The 15,718-nt window shown below is 39.9% G+C and overlaps 1 protein-coding gene across 1 annotated transcript in view; it reads left to right on the top strand.

The window, feature by feature from the left end:
• The first annotated feature begins 621 nt into the window (after positions 1–621).
• SLC25A26 (solute carrier family 25 member 26) overlaps positions 622–15,718 on the top strand; it is a 205,154-nt gene continuing 190,057 nt past the window's right edge. The window contains exon 1 of the mRNA XM_032458128.1: positions 622–737. The gene's annotated coding sequence lies outside the window, so the exon portion shown is untranslated. The remainder of the gene's footprint in view (positions 738–15,718) is intronic.

The following is a 15,718-nucleotide window of genomic DNA, read 5'->3' as shown; positions in this document are numbered from 1 at the left end:
AAGCAACAGAAAAAGCATAAAGCCCAGTTGAGATTTAATAAACTGGGTAATAAATTGATTAAAGAGCCACTGCAGCTTTCCCACGTCATTGTGTAACTGTGATGGAGGGTATTGTCCATGCATCCAAGCCTGTCATACAGTCCTTTGTGTTAGCCTCAAATGAAAAGTAATTTCCTGTTTAATAACAATTATCTCTCCTTCATTGAGGAGGAAGCTTATTTGATGGGAAAGGAAGATTACTGCTAAAACAAAATAATATTTAGAGCAAGAGCCTACCAGGAGCTTCTGAATCACTGGTATCGGAATGATTAGTAAATTCTTTATTTGAAAAATGTGGCTAATTGGGTTTAGTCTGGTGTGTACGGATTTCTTTGGAAGAAAGCTCTGTTGAAAATCAAAAAATTGCGCATAATAATCATACTCAACCTACTGAATGCCAGTCATGTGTTGGTGTAGATGAAAGACATCACTGGGTTTCAGTACTTAGGAATCTATGTGTCAGGTACATCACTGAATCACTGTGTGACAGTAGCAAAATTTCTTTCTCCTTCTATGGTTCAGTGCTGTTATCTTAAAAGTGATCTGATAGGACTATTCCATCCTGCAGGTTAATGGCTGCTCCCTAACAGAGGTTGCCTGGAACTTTGAGCTGAGAAAGACAGCAGGACTTGATGCAATCTCAGTAGGAAGGAGCTGACCGATTAGTAATGTCTGCTGTGGGCAAAGGACGTGACAAAGTAAGTTCCATTTGTTTGTAAGTTCCTGGGCTTGGAGGCTCTCTAAGGATATCGATTTTTTAAAAAATATTTCCTCCTGAAAGTGTTTATAAAAGGTTCTTCCTATAGGATAAAAACAAAAGAGAAATAGACTGATTACTAGGTTTGCTGTGGCTCTTCTGGAATCTTTTAAAAGCTTCAGGTACATGTGTGTTTTTGTGTTCTAGAGATCAACATGCAGGGCAAGCTCTGAGGAAAAGGAAAATGTGCCTGGATTTAAAAGAAATTCAGTGTGAGATATCTGATAGGTTGAAAGCGATTTATGAAATGAGTACTCTGTTTTGTTAGAACATAGATTGTTGTTCCATTCAGAGGCCCTTGATACGAAACAGATGCCCAGTCTATAAATCAGACACCCTGCAGTAAGGAGCTGGCATTTCTATATAAATTATTGTGGATCTGGGAAGGAGAAGCTTGGATGAACAAATTTTTATAGGCTCGTGGGCATAGAAGTAATTTTATCGTCATCTGTCTGGAGTGATCCCGCCCCCCACCTCCCATTCTTCCTAGAGGTTGGTGATGAGGAAAGAGTTGAAAGTTCTGCAGAGAAACATGGTCTTTGACCTAAAAAGTTCCTCCTCTGGTTTAACATGACCAGGTAGATAAGCGCCTCCTTTCTGGCCTGTAGAGAGAGCACCGCTCTGGCATTTGGGTTTCAGTTTCAAATGTAAATCTCCAAAATGGAGCTGGATTAAAGTGTTCCTTCGAGTGCAGAGAAGGAATCCATTTAGAGTTTCTTTTTTTCCCTTTTAGGTCATTAGCTCTTACTTCAGTGGTCTACTTTCTACTTCCCATTTTAAAAAGGAAAACTGCATTGTTTTCATGCCATTCCTTGGTTCTTCAATAGTTTTTGACAGGTCATTCTCTCTGCATCTGAAAGCACCAAGCTCATTTATTTATTCATTGGTTCCGTAAAAAGTACGCATTGAACTCCCTGATTGAGAGTCAGACACATGCCTGGCCACCCAGGTTTCAGGGCTGCACACAACCTAGCATGGGGCCATAAATATATTCAAAATGATAGACATTTCAAATATGGGTTCTAACTGAGGTGGGACATTCATATTCATTTTAGAAGATGTGTATTATTTTCTTCATTTTGATTGTACTATTTGAGTTGATCATATATTCACGTGGCTCAGAAATAAAAATGAAGTCAAAAGAAGTCTTCTAACAGGGAGGGTATAGCTCAGTGGTAGAGTACATGCCTAGCATGCACGAGGTCCTGGGTTCAATCCTCAGTACCTCCATTAAAAATAAATAAATAAACCTAATTACCCCCTGCCCGAAAAAAAGAAGTCTTTTTCGAACTCCTGACTCCAATTTCCCACCTATTTGTAACCACTCATTAATTTCTTGGATAGCCTTCTGGTGTTTATTTTTGCACAGGTATAAACCAATGTAAATATATTCTTATTTACCCCCCTTTTTTACATAGAAAATAGGAGACTATCTGTATTGTTTCGTATCCTGCCTTCTTCACTTAATAGTTTTCCTGAGCTATTTTGACAGGGCACTGAAGATTGCATTCTCCTTTTCACTGCTGTGTAATACTGTGCGAAAGAACCGTGGTTTCTTTATCTGCTCCTCTTTAGATGGACACTTGGGTATTTCCAGCCACTTGCTCAAGCATGCACACAACTATGCAATCAATATTGGGTTTATCTGTCATTTGACTTCATGCTGGTTTAAGTATAGCTGTAAAAAAAAAAGAATTCTTGAGAGTGAAATTGCTGAGCAAAAAAGTAAATGCACTCATAATTTTGATAGGCGTTGTCAGTGAGCTCCGCAAAGCGCATGTACCATTTTGTACTCTTGCCAGCAGTGTGTGAGTGCCTAATTCTGCTATTTATTGCAGAATGTGTTGTGTAAAATTTTTGAATTGAATTTTTGCCAACTTGATAGGTGACAAATGATATCCTCATGTAGTTTTTGACTTGCATTTTTCTTACTGTAAGTGAAGTCAGACATCTTTTCCAATGGGTAAGAGCCATTTATATTTCTTTTTCTGTGACCTGTCAAGTGTTCCCGTCGTATTTCTATTGCTTTGTTGATGTTTTGTTCTTCACAGTTTCTAGGTGGATTTGCTCTTATTCATGAACATGTGTTAAGGAGCTAAGACTTCTTTTTATGTGCACTTGTTTGATCCTTATGGCAAGTGTGGGAGCTGGGTATGGCCAGCCCATTTTAAAAGTGAGAAAACTGAGATTCAAAACAGTTAAGTAATTGACTGCAGGCCACCCAGCCAGTGAGAGGCAAAACTGATGTTCAGATCCAAGTTTATCCTACTCCTAAAGCCTTTCCTCTTAATCCCCCAGTAGGACTGTTTCTCTTAGGGAGAGACCAGAATTAACTAATTCAAACTGGCTTTCATTTCCCAAGCACACAGGGTGACAGAGGAGGGTTTTGCTGAGACCATGCTGGGTGGCATGTGGAAGCCCAGCTGGGATTAGAAACATGCCTTGCATAATCCATCCAGTGAATAATCCACAGGAAGATTGATTGTACCTCCCGCCCCCAGGAAAGTATTGCCACATCGCATCTGAAGCCAAGAGGAAACAGAGATGACAAGTGGCTGAAATTACACAGGAAAAGGATCACACCGAATCAGGCATCAAAGCATGTGTGTGGGCGCTGTGAACCAAGCACAGACATCAGACTTTACCACGAGTGTCTTCCCATTAGGAGCCCAGGGAAATTTTAAACATTGCAGCTTCATCTGCCGCTGCTGTCTTAAAGGAGGCTTCAGGAAAACCCAAGTTACAGACGCCATCTAAAAAGTCCTGCACCTAGTTCTTCCTCAAACAACTGGGGCCAGCTCCTGCAGCTCAGGAGTTCTTGGGAGGGAGGATTTCCCTTCCCAGCTGTCCCCTCTGTTTAAAGTTGTGCTGTGACTGAACACTAGAGCTGGCCCCAGGAGACAAAGAGATAAAACTGTGGTTCATTTACAGCGTTTGACAAATCTGCAAGATTCGAAGAAGTGCATTACCACATGATTAAAACCCCAGGTTCTCCCCTCCGAGAATAAGTGTGTGAGAACATTCCATTACTGACTGAATAATGTAGTTGCTGCAGTTTTCTGCCAGTTCAAAAATACAGGCAAGATGCCCATTTTCACTCTATTTACCGTTCTAAAATCCATCTTCCTTAAGGCAACTTTCCTCATTTTCTTTCACTTTAGTTTATGGTGACTCGATAAAATATGAATCCAGTGGATTTAAACTTAATTAAGGCTGCCATCATGGTTTTTAGGGAGGTAATATGTGTGTATGAGGGCTTGTGTTAACAAGATTCAGGAGGTGTCCCCTGGTGTACAGACTGATCACTCACACACAGGAGGGGTTTCTGAATGGGTTTTGTTTTGCCAAGCATTTAATTAAAGTTTTCATTAAGATACTGAGGTCCAGCATTTCCCCTCAATGTGTATGTTCAGAAGTGGAAAAAAGTCCTGCAAACAGATTTTTAGTATTGTTCCCAAGGCTTCAGCTTGATACTATAGGAGAGCAGGTATAGTGTAACCAGGAAGATCTTTGAACTGTAGGCACATCAGAAAACAAAGGTTGGTAAACTTTTCTGCAAAGGATGTTGACTTGAAATAAATTGACTGCCAGCTATTTCTCCAGCGAAAATAGGTTTTTTCAGATCAGCAGAGACTTGCCATTCGGGGCCTGCCAACTATGGTAAGCCACGTGCAAGTCCCCTGCTCAGCAAGGGAAGGAGACCGCTTTTATAGAGGAGAAAGGGAAGTTGGGAGGGCTAGAGTAAACAAAGAATCCATGGCTTTTCATTTACTGAGTCCTTGCCAGGAAAGAAGAAAAGTCTTCTTCCTTTTGGGCTCTTCTGTTGTCCTAGGGCATGAGGGCTCCCCCTTCTGGTCTCCCGACTCTATTTAACTGAGGTTTCTGTTTATTTTTTTTTTAAACAAGGCACAGATAGAAATAAAAGCAAAAATAAACAAATTAAGACCTAATTAAATTTATAAGCTTTTGCACAGCAAAGGAAACCATAAATAAAACAAAAAGACAACCTATAGAGTGAGAGAAAATATTTGCCAACAACACGACTGACAAGGGCTTAATTTCCAGGATATACAAACAGCTCATACAACTCAATTCCAAAAAAAACAAACAACCCAATCCCAAAATAGGCAGAAGATCTAAACAAGCAATTCTCCAATGAAGACATACAAATGGCCATTAGGCACATGAGAAAATATTCAGTGTCACTAATTATCAGTGAAATGTGAATCAAAACTACAATGAGGTATCACCTCACACCTCACAGTCAGAATGACTATCATTCAAAAGTCCACAAATGACAAATGCTGGAGAGGGTGTGGAGTAAACGGAACCCTCCTACACTGCTGGTGGGAATGTAGTTTGGTGCAGCTGTTATGGAAAACAGTAGGGAGATTCCTTAAAAAACTGAAAATAGACTTACCATATGATACAGCAATCCCACTCCTGGGTATATATATCCAGAGGGAACTCTAATTTGAAAAGATATATGCACCGCAGTGTTCAAAGCAGCACTATTCCCAATAGCCAAGACATGGAAGCAACCTAAATGCCCATGAACAGATGACTGGATAAAGAAGTAGTGATATATTTATACAATGGAATACTACCCAGCCATTAAAAAGAATGAAATAATGCCATTTGCGACAACATGGATGGACCTGGAAATTGTCATACTAATTAAAGTAAGCCAGAAAGATAAAGAAAAATACCATATGATATCACTCATATATGGAATCTAAAAAATATGACACAAGTGAATTTATTTACAAAACAGAAACAGACTCAGACATAGAAAACAAATTTGGAATTACCAGAGGGGAAAGGGAGGAGGGGTGTAGGGATAAAGTGGGAGTTTGGGATTTGCAGATGCTAACTACTATACATAAAATAGACAAACAACAAGGTCCTACTGTAGAGCACAGGAAACTATGTTCAATACCTTGTAATAGCCTATAATGAAAAAGAATATGAAAAGAAATATGTATGTAATATATATATAACTGAATCACTAATCACTATTAACACATTGTAAACTGAGTATACTTCAATTTTTAAAAAAATCAATAAAAAAGGGACAGATAGTAAATACTTAAGGCTTTTAATGTCTCTGTCACAACTCTTCACCCCTGCCGTTGTAGTACAAAAGCAACCACAGCCAACACGTAAATGAACAAGAGTGGCTCTGTGCCAATAAAACTTTATTTAAAGAGAAACCAGGCAATGGGTAAGACTTGGCCCGACAGCCATACCTAAGCTTCCTATAGAGCAAAATGTTCCCTGGGTGGGGAATCCTGTTCTGGGCAGTGCCTTCAAGTTGTGAGAATAACAGCCACAAAATTTGAACTGAACACAACCAAAAGGACCATGGAGGTGTCTTCCACCAATGCTGCATTTTCATTCTTCTTCTGCCATGCGCCTCTATCTTTACAGTTTGCTTTCTCTGCTTTCCTGGCTGATCCTGGAGACAGTGTAGGGGAGGGGGTGAAAGTTTGGCCTTGTAGCTCATTCACGCCTGGGTTTAAATCATGTTTCACTCACTTATTTAAGTGCTTAGCTAACAGGATTGTGTTCGATCTTTCAAATGAGGCTTGAGGTAGAGAATCAATAATATTACTGTGATGATTATGCGTATGAATGACGCTTCACAAATTAGTACTCAGTAAGTATTTTTAAAATTTATTTATTTATTTTAATTTCTTTTTTTTAATGGGAGGAGGTAATAAATTTTATTTAGTTATTTATTTGTTTTTAACAGAGGTACTGGGAATTGAACCCAGGACCATTGCACTTTAACCTCCCCCCTCAATAAATATTTTAAAATGTACAAAAGAAATCTAAATTGTTACTGACGGGTAGTTTCTGGCATCCTCTCTCCTTTTGTGAATCTAATTCTGAATTTCTTCCAGATGTCCATATTTGATAAGGTTGGAAGCAGAAACGTCCTCAGGAGAGGATGAGTAGTTGTTTTGTCTGGGGGTGATAAAAAACAGAACCACAGTGGCTCAGATAAGAGTAGCTGGTGCATCGTCGCACCCAGGCTGGTGGCTCGCGTGGTCTTGGGTCTCCCACTTTCGCGTTATTGTCCAGTGGGGCTGCTCTGGCTCTGTCTGCAGTTAAGCAATCAGTAAGTTCAGAGCAGAAAGGGCAAGGAGCAGGATGCTTCGTAAAATCACCCGGTGACTCCCGCACGTCCTCTTTGTCGTGTGAACCTGCTTTACTGTGGGAACTAGCTGTCCTCACCTTACCTCTTTGTTTACTCGTTTGTTGTCTGTTCCCTCCCGATAGAATATAAGCTTCTGGAGTTTGGGGACTTTTTTATTTGCTACTGTTTCTCTCATACCTGATACAATGGTGTGTTGCAGATGCAAATTCTTTATCCTTAGAATGAATTGCAAAGTAAAATCATTTCACTTTGATATACTGAAAGGATTACTCTTTGTGTCCCTCAAAGTGCTTTTTGTAAGTCCTCAGTACAAATACCAGGAGTGAACACCTGAACAATGAACAGAATATCAGTCAGCTTGGATTAGTGCCAGAAAATAATGATAGTTAACAGTGATTACATGCTGAAGGGTGTGCAAAGTGTTTTACATGCCTCCCCCACCTGCCCCAAATCCAAGGACAGCGGGTAGCAGTAGTAACAGCAGCAGTCACCTCATTTTAGTGATAAGGAAACTGGACATCAGGAAAATTCAATAACTTGCCCAAGGTCATACCACTGAGAAATGAAAAAGCTAGAATTTGACCCAAGTGCACCTGATTTTAAGTGCCAAAGTCTTAAACACCAGGTTATATTACCCTCAGAGGAGACTGCTGAATTGTGTGGACAGATTGAGATGATTTCAGGATTCCTGGACTAATGGGAATAAGTGATATTTGAGGTGCAATAGACCCGTCTTTAATATGTGTGGCAAAGAGATACAAGGAATCACTTTGAGAAGGAATTACTGCACTTAGTCATTGTCCATTGACTTGACAATGAGTCTGTCTGAACTTGTGTTTTATTACGATTAGTGATAGGCGTTCAACTTAAATTCAAGGGAAAGCTAATGAAGTGAAGTCCAAAAGTTAGCAAAAGGAGAAAAATAAATCAAGCTGATAAAAAACTAAATCTGAAGATTTTTTTCCCCAACTATTTGAAGTCACATTTCTTTATAAAGGGTCATGTCCAAATCTTTATTTAATTAGACATTTTCTTTTTTGGATAGAGTGCAACTAAAAATCATGACCATAATCCAGGTGTTAAGAGCTGTAACTATAAAATGACTTGGAATTCATTCTTTTAAAACACAAATCAAAATCTTCCGGTTTAAGCAGTGTGGGATAGCAGGAAACATCCAGGACTTTGAAGCAGACACATCTGGTTTTTCAGTGCTGGCTTTGCCAGTTTCTGCCTGAGTGGTGAATGTTTGCTCACTTCCCTGAAACTTGGTTTCCTCATCTTAAAAAAAGAGGGAGATGGATACTAAAATCTCTCCTTCAGTGTTTTGTCATGAAAAAAATCAATGAAATAAAAATCACTTCACGCAGTGTCTGCCAATTATAAGCACTCCTGAAATGATGAGTTGGGCTCTGAATTTAACATCTGATGTCTCTCCTGGGGATTTGCTATGTTCATTGCTAGCACCATGATAATAAATAGTACATTTCTGGACGTTTACTGGGGGCGTAGCCCAATGCAAATCACTGGGCTTGCTCACCACTTTTTCTTGGTTACAGATGATTTGATCCTTTTTTAACGTTTAAAAAAAATGAGAGGGGGAGGGTATAGCTCAAGTGGTAGGGCGCATGCTTAGCATACACAAGGTCCTGGGTTCAATCCCCAGTACCTCCTCTAAAAATAAATAAGTAAACTTAATTACCTCCCCTCCAGAAAAAATTAAAATTAAATTTAAAAAATTGAGGAATAACACGCCTACCGCAGCATGCATAAGTCTTATGCATAGTGCTCAGGGAAATTTAAATGTGTAGACAGCCATGTATCCCCAAGCAGAATCAAGACAAAGAGAATCCAGTACCCCAGGTTTCCTCATAACCCCATCCCTAGCCAGAATTTCCCCGAGGGGGAACCAAAATTCTTCTATGTTTTTTGTAACTTTGTGTTTTGAAATAATCTCATCTTTACGAAAAAAAAATTGCAAAAGTAGGACAAAGAATTCCTGCTTACCCGTCATCCAATTTTCCCAAGCGATAACGTGTTTCCTAATCACCAACAATAATCAAAACTCGGAAATTAACGTTGATACAATACTGGTAACTCTACTACAGACCTTATCTTAATTATTCCACTAATGTTCTTTTTCTGGCCCAGGATCCAAGCCAGGTTCACACATTGTATCCTGCTGTCATCTCCCTTTAGTCTACCCCAATCTGGGACAGTGCCTCCCTTTTTCCTGTCTTCCAGGACATTTTAAGGGACTGGCCCATTATTTTGTATAATGTCCCTCAATTTATGTCTATGTGATGTTTCCTCACAATTAAATTCACGTTATACGTTTTTGGCAAGAAAGCCACAGAAGTGATGTTGTGCCCTGCTTCCTGCTTTCTAACTGGAGATACATGATAATCTCTTGTTAATTAGTAGTATTCAGCCTTGATCACATGATGAAGGAACTCTCTCCCAGAGTTCTCAACTGTAAAGTTTTTTTTTCCCCTTTCTAATTAGTAATTATCTCTTTGGGAGTTATTTTTCAGACCATGCAAATATCTTATTACTCATCATACATTCACCCGCTAATTTTAGCATCCATTATTTGCCAGACGGTGGGTTTCTATTTTTATCATTCCTTCTATATTTCTGAATTAGAATTCTCCTGCAAGGAAGAGCTGTCCTTTCTCTTCCATTTATTTCCTCATTTAATGATTTATTCGTGTCAATCTGTACTCACGGAGATTTATTCTGTTCTCTGTGTTATAATTCATTACTATCAGAATTTATTTTATTGCTCAGATTGTCCACTGGGCAGCTTTGGCTGTGGGAATGCCCTTCGTGTTGGCTCCTGTGCCCTTTAAATGTGCTCCATTATCTATTTGAGCAGTTTCTCATTTTGTAAAACTGGAAGAAGTTCCAAGCTCATCTTGTGTTTTCCCTGCCCCAGCCTTGGAATCAACCATTTCTTAGAGAAGTCCTGGTTCCTTTTAGGGGAGAATGGCACAGAGATCACAACCTGGGAATTACACATGCTCACTGTCACTGAATGTCATTGTTTTCATTGCTTCTAGAGCCTCCCAACACAACACACTGGGAAATATACATGTATATACACACACATCTCCATCTGTGTCTCCTATCTATGCATATAGCTATCTGTGTATGTGTGCACGTGTGTAAATATGTACCATGGTTTCATAATTCTGTGCCAGTTCAACACCACAGGGTTTAGATTTTCTAGTCTTCCTCCTCTTCTTATTTATGACTCTGTTCTCTGACAGTGAGAAACCCGTATCTCATCTATAATATATTCAACTAACTTGCTCTCTCCTTGAATACATATAAGATGGCTTCAGAATTGCTAACATAGCCCTGTTTAAAATATTTCTTTAGTGTCACAACATATAGTGAAAATGCTATTTTCTAAAGTTACTTTAAAAAAAAATTCACGCACCCCTCACCCCTAGTCATTCTGTTACTCAGTTGTAAAACAGGTTCATTTGTCACTGTTTGTATTCTCTTTGGGGTCCCCCCACATCCTGGTGGATTTCAAGTACATACTTATCTTTGAGAATGCCAAAGTCACCAGGGTTCTAAAATCCAGAGCTGAACTCAGAAGGGTCACTCCCTTTGCATTTCTTCCACCCCATTCCCATTTCCCCACTCCTCCCAGCCCATTCCCACCCATCTCCTGTAGGGAGCCATTTCCATTAGTTTCCATTTTACCTTTCCTCTGTGCCTTTTGGACAAGGGAGCAACCACCTGTGTATTTTCTCTTATCTGCGGCTTTCTTCATGAAAGAGGGTAGACTACAGATACCCTCTTGCGCTTTGCTGTTTTTCACTGAAAACATGCTCTGGACGTCACTTTCAATCAATTCATCAGGATCTCCCTCATTTTTTTATTTCACATCCAGCAACACAGCCCTCCACTGTGATGCACCCTGCTTATTCAACCAGTCTCCTGTGGAGGGGCACATAGATTGTTTCCAGTATTTTGCAGTTCCAAACAGGGCTATAATAAATAACTTATGTGTATGAGTTTATGGTGCTTTATCTTCAGTATAAATTCCTAGAAGGGGGATTGCTGGGTCAAAAGAAAAGTTCCTATGTAGTTTCATTAGATATTTCAAGTTCCCCTCCACAGGGCTCCTACTAGTGTGCGTTCCCACCAGCAACGTACAGGTACCTGTTTCCCTCACAGGCTTGCTAACAAAATGAGTTGTCATCATTTTCAATTTGATTTTAAATGAAAATTTAACTATGAATTGACAGGTAAGAAATGGTATTTTAACATTGTTTCAATTTACGTTTATTTAATTACCTAATTAAGAGGGAGTTTGAACATCTTTCCATAAGTTTAAGGGCCAGTTGTATGTGGATGTGTGTGCTTTTGTCTGTGTGGGTTTGTGTGTGTGTGTGGTCTGCTCATGTGTCTTTTCCTTTCTTTTGTTGTGTTTGGAAGCCAATTTTTAAAAGCTCTTTACATTTTAGGAGTAGAAGTCTTTTTGATCTATGTTGCATATATTTTCTCCCAGTTTGTCAGTTGTCCTTTCATTTTGTTTATGGTATTCTCCAGTTGTGAAAATTTTTAAACATTTATACAGTCAATTTTATCAAACTTTTCTTTTATTGCCTCTGAATTTTGAAGCCATTGTTAGAACACCTTTCCTTACACTAAGGTTAATAAGGAATTCTTCCATGTTTTATTCTAGAACTTGTAGAGTTTCCTTTTGATTTTCCTTTTGATTTTTCCATTTGACTTCTTAATCTGTTTGAAGCTTATTCTTCTGCACAGTGTGAAGTGTGTATTATATTTTAGCCTTTACAGTTGGCTCCCCAGTTTTCTCAGCCCCATTTATTAAAAATCTATCTTTTGCCCTCGTGATTTGAGAGGCCACTTCTGTTAATGCTAAAATTTCATTTGTCCTTGAGTCTCTTTTGAGGCTTTCAGTTCTATTCCACAGGTCTATGTGTCTTTTCATTTCCAAGTACAACACTGGTTTAATTATAAAGGCTAATTATCTGTTAGAGCAAGACCACACTTGAAATTTTTCTTTTTTTAGTGTGGGTAATGTTATTCTGACTACCATCACTGTAGATTAATTTTGCCTATTTTTGATCTTCATATGAATGGAACTATACAATTCCATTTATATGAAGTGTGTATTGTTTTATGTTTGATTTCTTTCATTTAATCTTAAATCTGCGAGATTCACCCACATGGTTGGAAGGACCAGTGGCTCGTTTATTTTCATGGCTGTGTAGTATTCCTTTACCTGCCCATACCACAATTGCCTCATCTATTCTTTGGTTGATAGACAAAAGCATTGTTTCCAATTTGAAAGGTACTATTGACCTTCTTATGCTTGCCTATGCACACATCTCTTAGAAATTCCTAGGAATGAAATTGCTAGGTCATAGAATAAGTGTATTTTTAACTGTAGTAGATATGACCAAATAGTTTTTCAAAGTATTTGACCAATTTATATTCCTACTAGCAAGTATGAGATTTCCAGTTGCTCCACAGCCTTGCCAGCACTTGATACTGTCAGTCTTTTAATTTGCCTTAAAGGAAAAAAAAGGAAAACTTTGCATGACATAAATCCTTCTCCTTGAAACTCAGGAGCCATTTCCAAAGCAAGGAACCCCCTAGAAAGGAAACACACACACACACACATAGCAGGTCTCATTTTTCATCACAACTGACAATTTATTCATGGCAGTGATGAATAATTCATTTTTATAGAAGAGTATGAAAAAGCAGTTAGTCTAGATTCAGCACACAGTTTGTTCCCCACTCAAAAGTCGTTTCCTCTTCTCCTCCTCACTAGCAGGACCTCAGTTTTTTTCAGCAGCCATCCGTCAGGGAAGGAGTGCCAGCTCAGGGGTGAATCCTGATTAAGCCCATTTTGGTTTTCCCATCCCTTTCACCAGTAATTAGCTAAAGAATAAGCATGTGACCTATGTCTAGTCAATGACAAAGGAAGAAAGATCTGCTGAGGGACGGAGGGGCTCCTTGGAAGGGTTTCCTTACTATTAAGAAGGAGCTTCCAGAAGAAATGGTCCCTTTTTGCCTCTGGATGTGGTGTATCTGGATGAGATACATGGGGCTGCAACAGCCATCTGACTGCCAGGCTGAAGATGAAACACATACATGAAAGAATTACAAGAAATGGAGATGGAGCCTTAAATAGAGGTCCTGGAACCTGCCCCATCCAAGTTCATGTGAATTCATATATTTACACGTTGTTTAAGACCATTTGGGCTGAGTTCTTCTATTACTGGCCACTGTAATGAATAACCCTGGTATTGCGCTGTGTGAAAATAAAGAGATGCTCTTATTAATCCCTTATAAATACATGTAGCAACCTCCTCTTTGTCTAGACCAGCGGTTCTCAGTCTTTCACGAATGCATTAGAATCACCTGCAAGCCTTATTAAAACAACTTGCTAGAACCCATTAGGGAGTTTCTGATTCAGCGAGTCTGGAATAGGGCATTTTGCCAAGTGATGCTGATGCTGCTGGTCCAGGGACCACACTCTGAGAACCACTGTTCTAGAATCTAGACATCATCTTACTGTACTTAGCAACGTGCTTTTAAAACTCAAGTCTTTCATGGACTTTTTCATGTCAATGAATACAGATCTTTAACATCATTTTGAGTGACTGCCTTGTATTACGTGTGTGGCTATACCAGAATTTGCAAAACCATCTTACTAATAATAGACACTTCTGTTATTTTGGATTTTGTATTAGTATATGAACATGGACAGTCCTGTCATCAATATCATTTTATAGTGATCCTGACTGTTTAGTAGTTTCCTTAAGGTTAATTCCTAGAAGTATCAGAAGTAGCTGATCAAGGCGAGTTATTTGGGTTTTTTTTTTTATCCTTCATGTTTTGTCTTTATAATCCCTCTAATCTACTTCCAGATACATTGCTGCTAGGTTTTGGTATTTTGTCGGAGGATTTTTGGTTGATCATGACTCAGCAGGTCAAGACCTTGGCCCTTTGCCTTGCAGTGATCATTCTTTCATGTTAAAAGACTTGACCACTAAAGATCACGGCGTGGGCCATTCCATTCATGAGAGTTAATTTAGTGATTTTTTTTTACCAGGGGGAGTGAAGGGAAGCCTGCGAGCTTCTTAAGTCTTTCTTTCTCTGCATCATGAGGATTTGAACATGCTTTGTATCTTCATCATGTTTTTCTTTGTGACTTAAAGAAACCAACTGCTCAGTGCTGCAAAGATCAATGCTTGCATTTGGATGTCATCTGTCAATCATCTCAGAGATGAAAGAAGGTCACCCTGCAGGGGGGAAATCTGGGTTCAAGTTATGGCTGTGATGCTTGAGCATGGAAGCATTTATTTTCAGATGTATCTGCCCTCCTTCGTCAGAGTAAGCACCTTTTGTTCAGCGGGGTTGTTTGGTATAATTCAGGGGAGGAGCGTTCACCAGAAGAAAGCTGGCAAACAGAACGCAGATAATACCTGCTTATTACTGGTCCTGGCTTGAGTTCTTTAGAAAGGAGAGCCTGCGGCAAAGATTGAGGCACCTAGGACATTTTCATTTTAAGTATCGAAATTTATCTCTCTCACGTAAAAACCCAGTGATGGATGGTTCACTACAGGCATGGCAGCTCAATCATCATTGATTTGTGGCCTCCAAAACTGTTTGAATTATTGCTGCTTCCCAGCCATTGGGGAGTGGGGTGATAGAGGAAAGAAAGAAAGGAAGAAAGGAAGGAAGGAAGGAAGGAAGGTAGGAAGGAAGGAAGGAAGGAAGGAAGGGAGGGAGGGAGGGAGGGAGGGAGGGAGGGAGGAAGGAAGGAAGAAAGAGGATGGGAGGGAGGCGTATTCTCAATCATTTAAGGGAAAGACCTAGAATTTGTATACCACTTCTGCTCACATCCTGTGGGTAAGAATGTAGTCAAACAGCCACATCCAGCTCTGAGAGTTTGGTCTTTTGCTGAGCAGCCAGGTATAAAGCACTAAAACTTTGATTTGGGAGCTTCACACCCAGGGAGGTGATGGTGAGGGGCAAAGTGAAGCCAGGCAAGGAATGATGGGAAGCAGTGTGATGCTTTGCATTCTGAGCCGGTCACGAAGAGACACATGGACCACTCATCAGGCTTGTTGGCTTTGCACACTGTGCTTCTCTGCAGAGAAGTTGCGAGGAGGCAGTTTGCCTGGGGGTACTCCATGGAAGAGGAAGAGGAAGGGGATTTATCTGTTCCTCTCCTTCCCAGTTCCCATTTCCCATTGTCAAGGTTCACCCTCGTGGGGAGCTGATTCTCCTGTTTTCCTGTTGAATAACCCAACCCCTTGGCAACTGCTCAGGAAGAAGATCCCCTGCCCCAGAAATAAAAGAATGACCCCATCCAAATAAGGCACTAACCAGGAGAGAGGAAGGAGCAGTTAGGAGAATCTGAGAAAGTGTGTAAGATGTGTGTTTTAGTACATACTGTCATCTTGAGTGGACAATTAATGGGCCTTTGCTGTAAACTTTCTAACTGAAGTCTACCTCTTGGAGTTCTGAGCTTCTTGTTCCCATAGCTTACAGAATGAACAAATTGATCAGAGGCCAGTAGGGAGAAGGGAGTCTCCCTTCATCTTTGGCCAAGAGCTCTCCTGCCATAGGGATGCTCTTGTTGGGCATTTGAGAAACCTCAAGGATGATTTACTCTCCCTGCTCACCTCCCCCCATGGATGCCAGTTAGGATGCTGTGAGAGGCTTGTCCATCTTTCCTTCCTTCCTTCCTTCCTTCC

Source organism: Camelus ferus, chromosome 17 (assembly GCF_009834535.1).
Source record: "Camelus ferus isolate YT-003-E chromosome 17, BCGSAC_Cfer_1.0, whole genome shotgun sequence".
Classification (NCBI taxonomy): Eukaryota; Metazoa; Chordata; class Mammalia; order Artiodactyla; family Camelidae; genus Camelus; species Camelus ferus.
The sequence above is the reverse complement of the archived record's forward strand: the minus strand, read 5'-3'. Positions and strand labels throughout refer to the sequence as shown.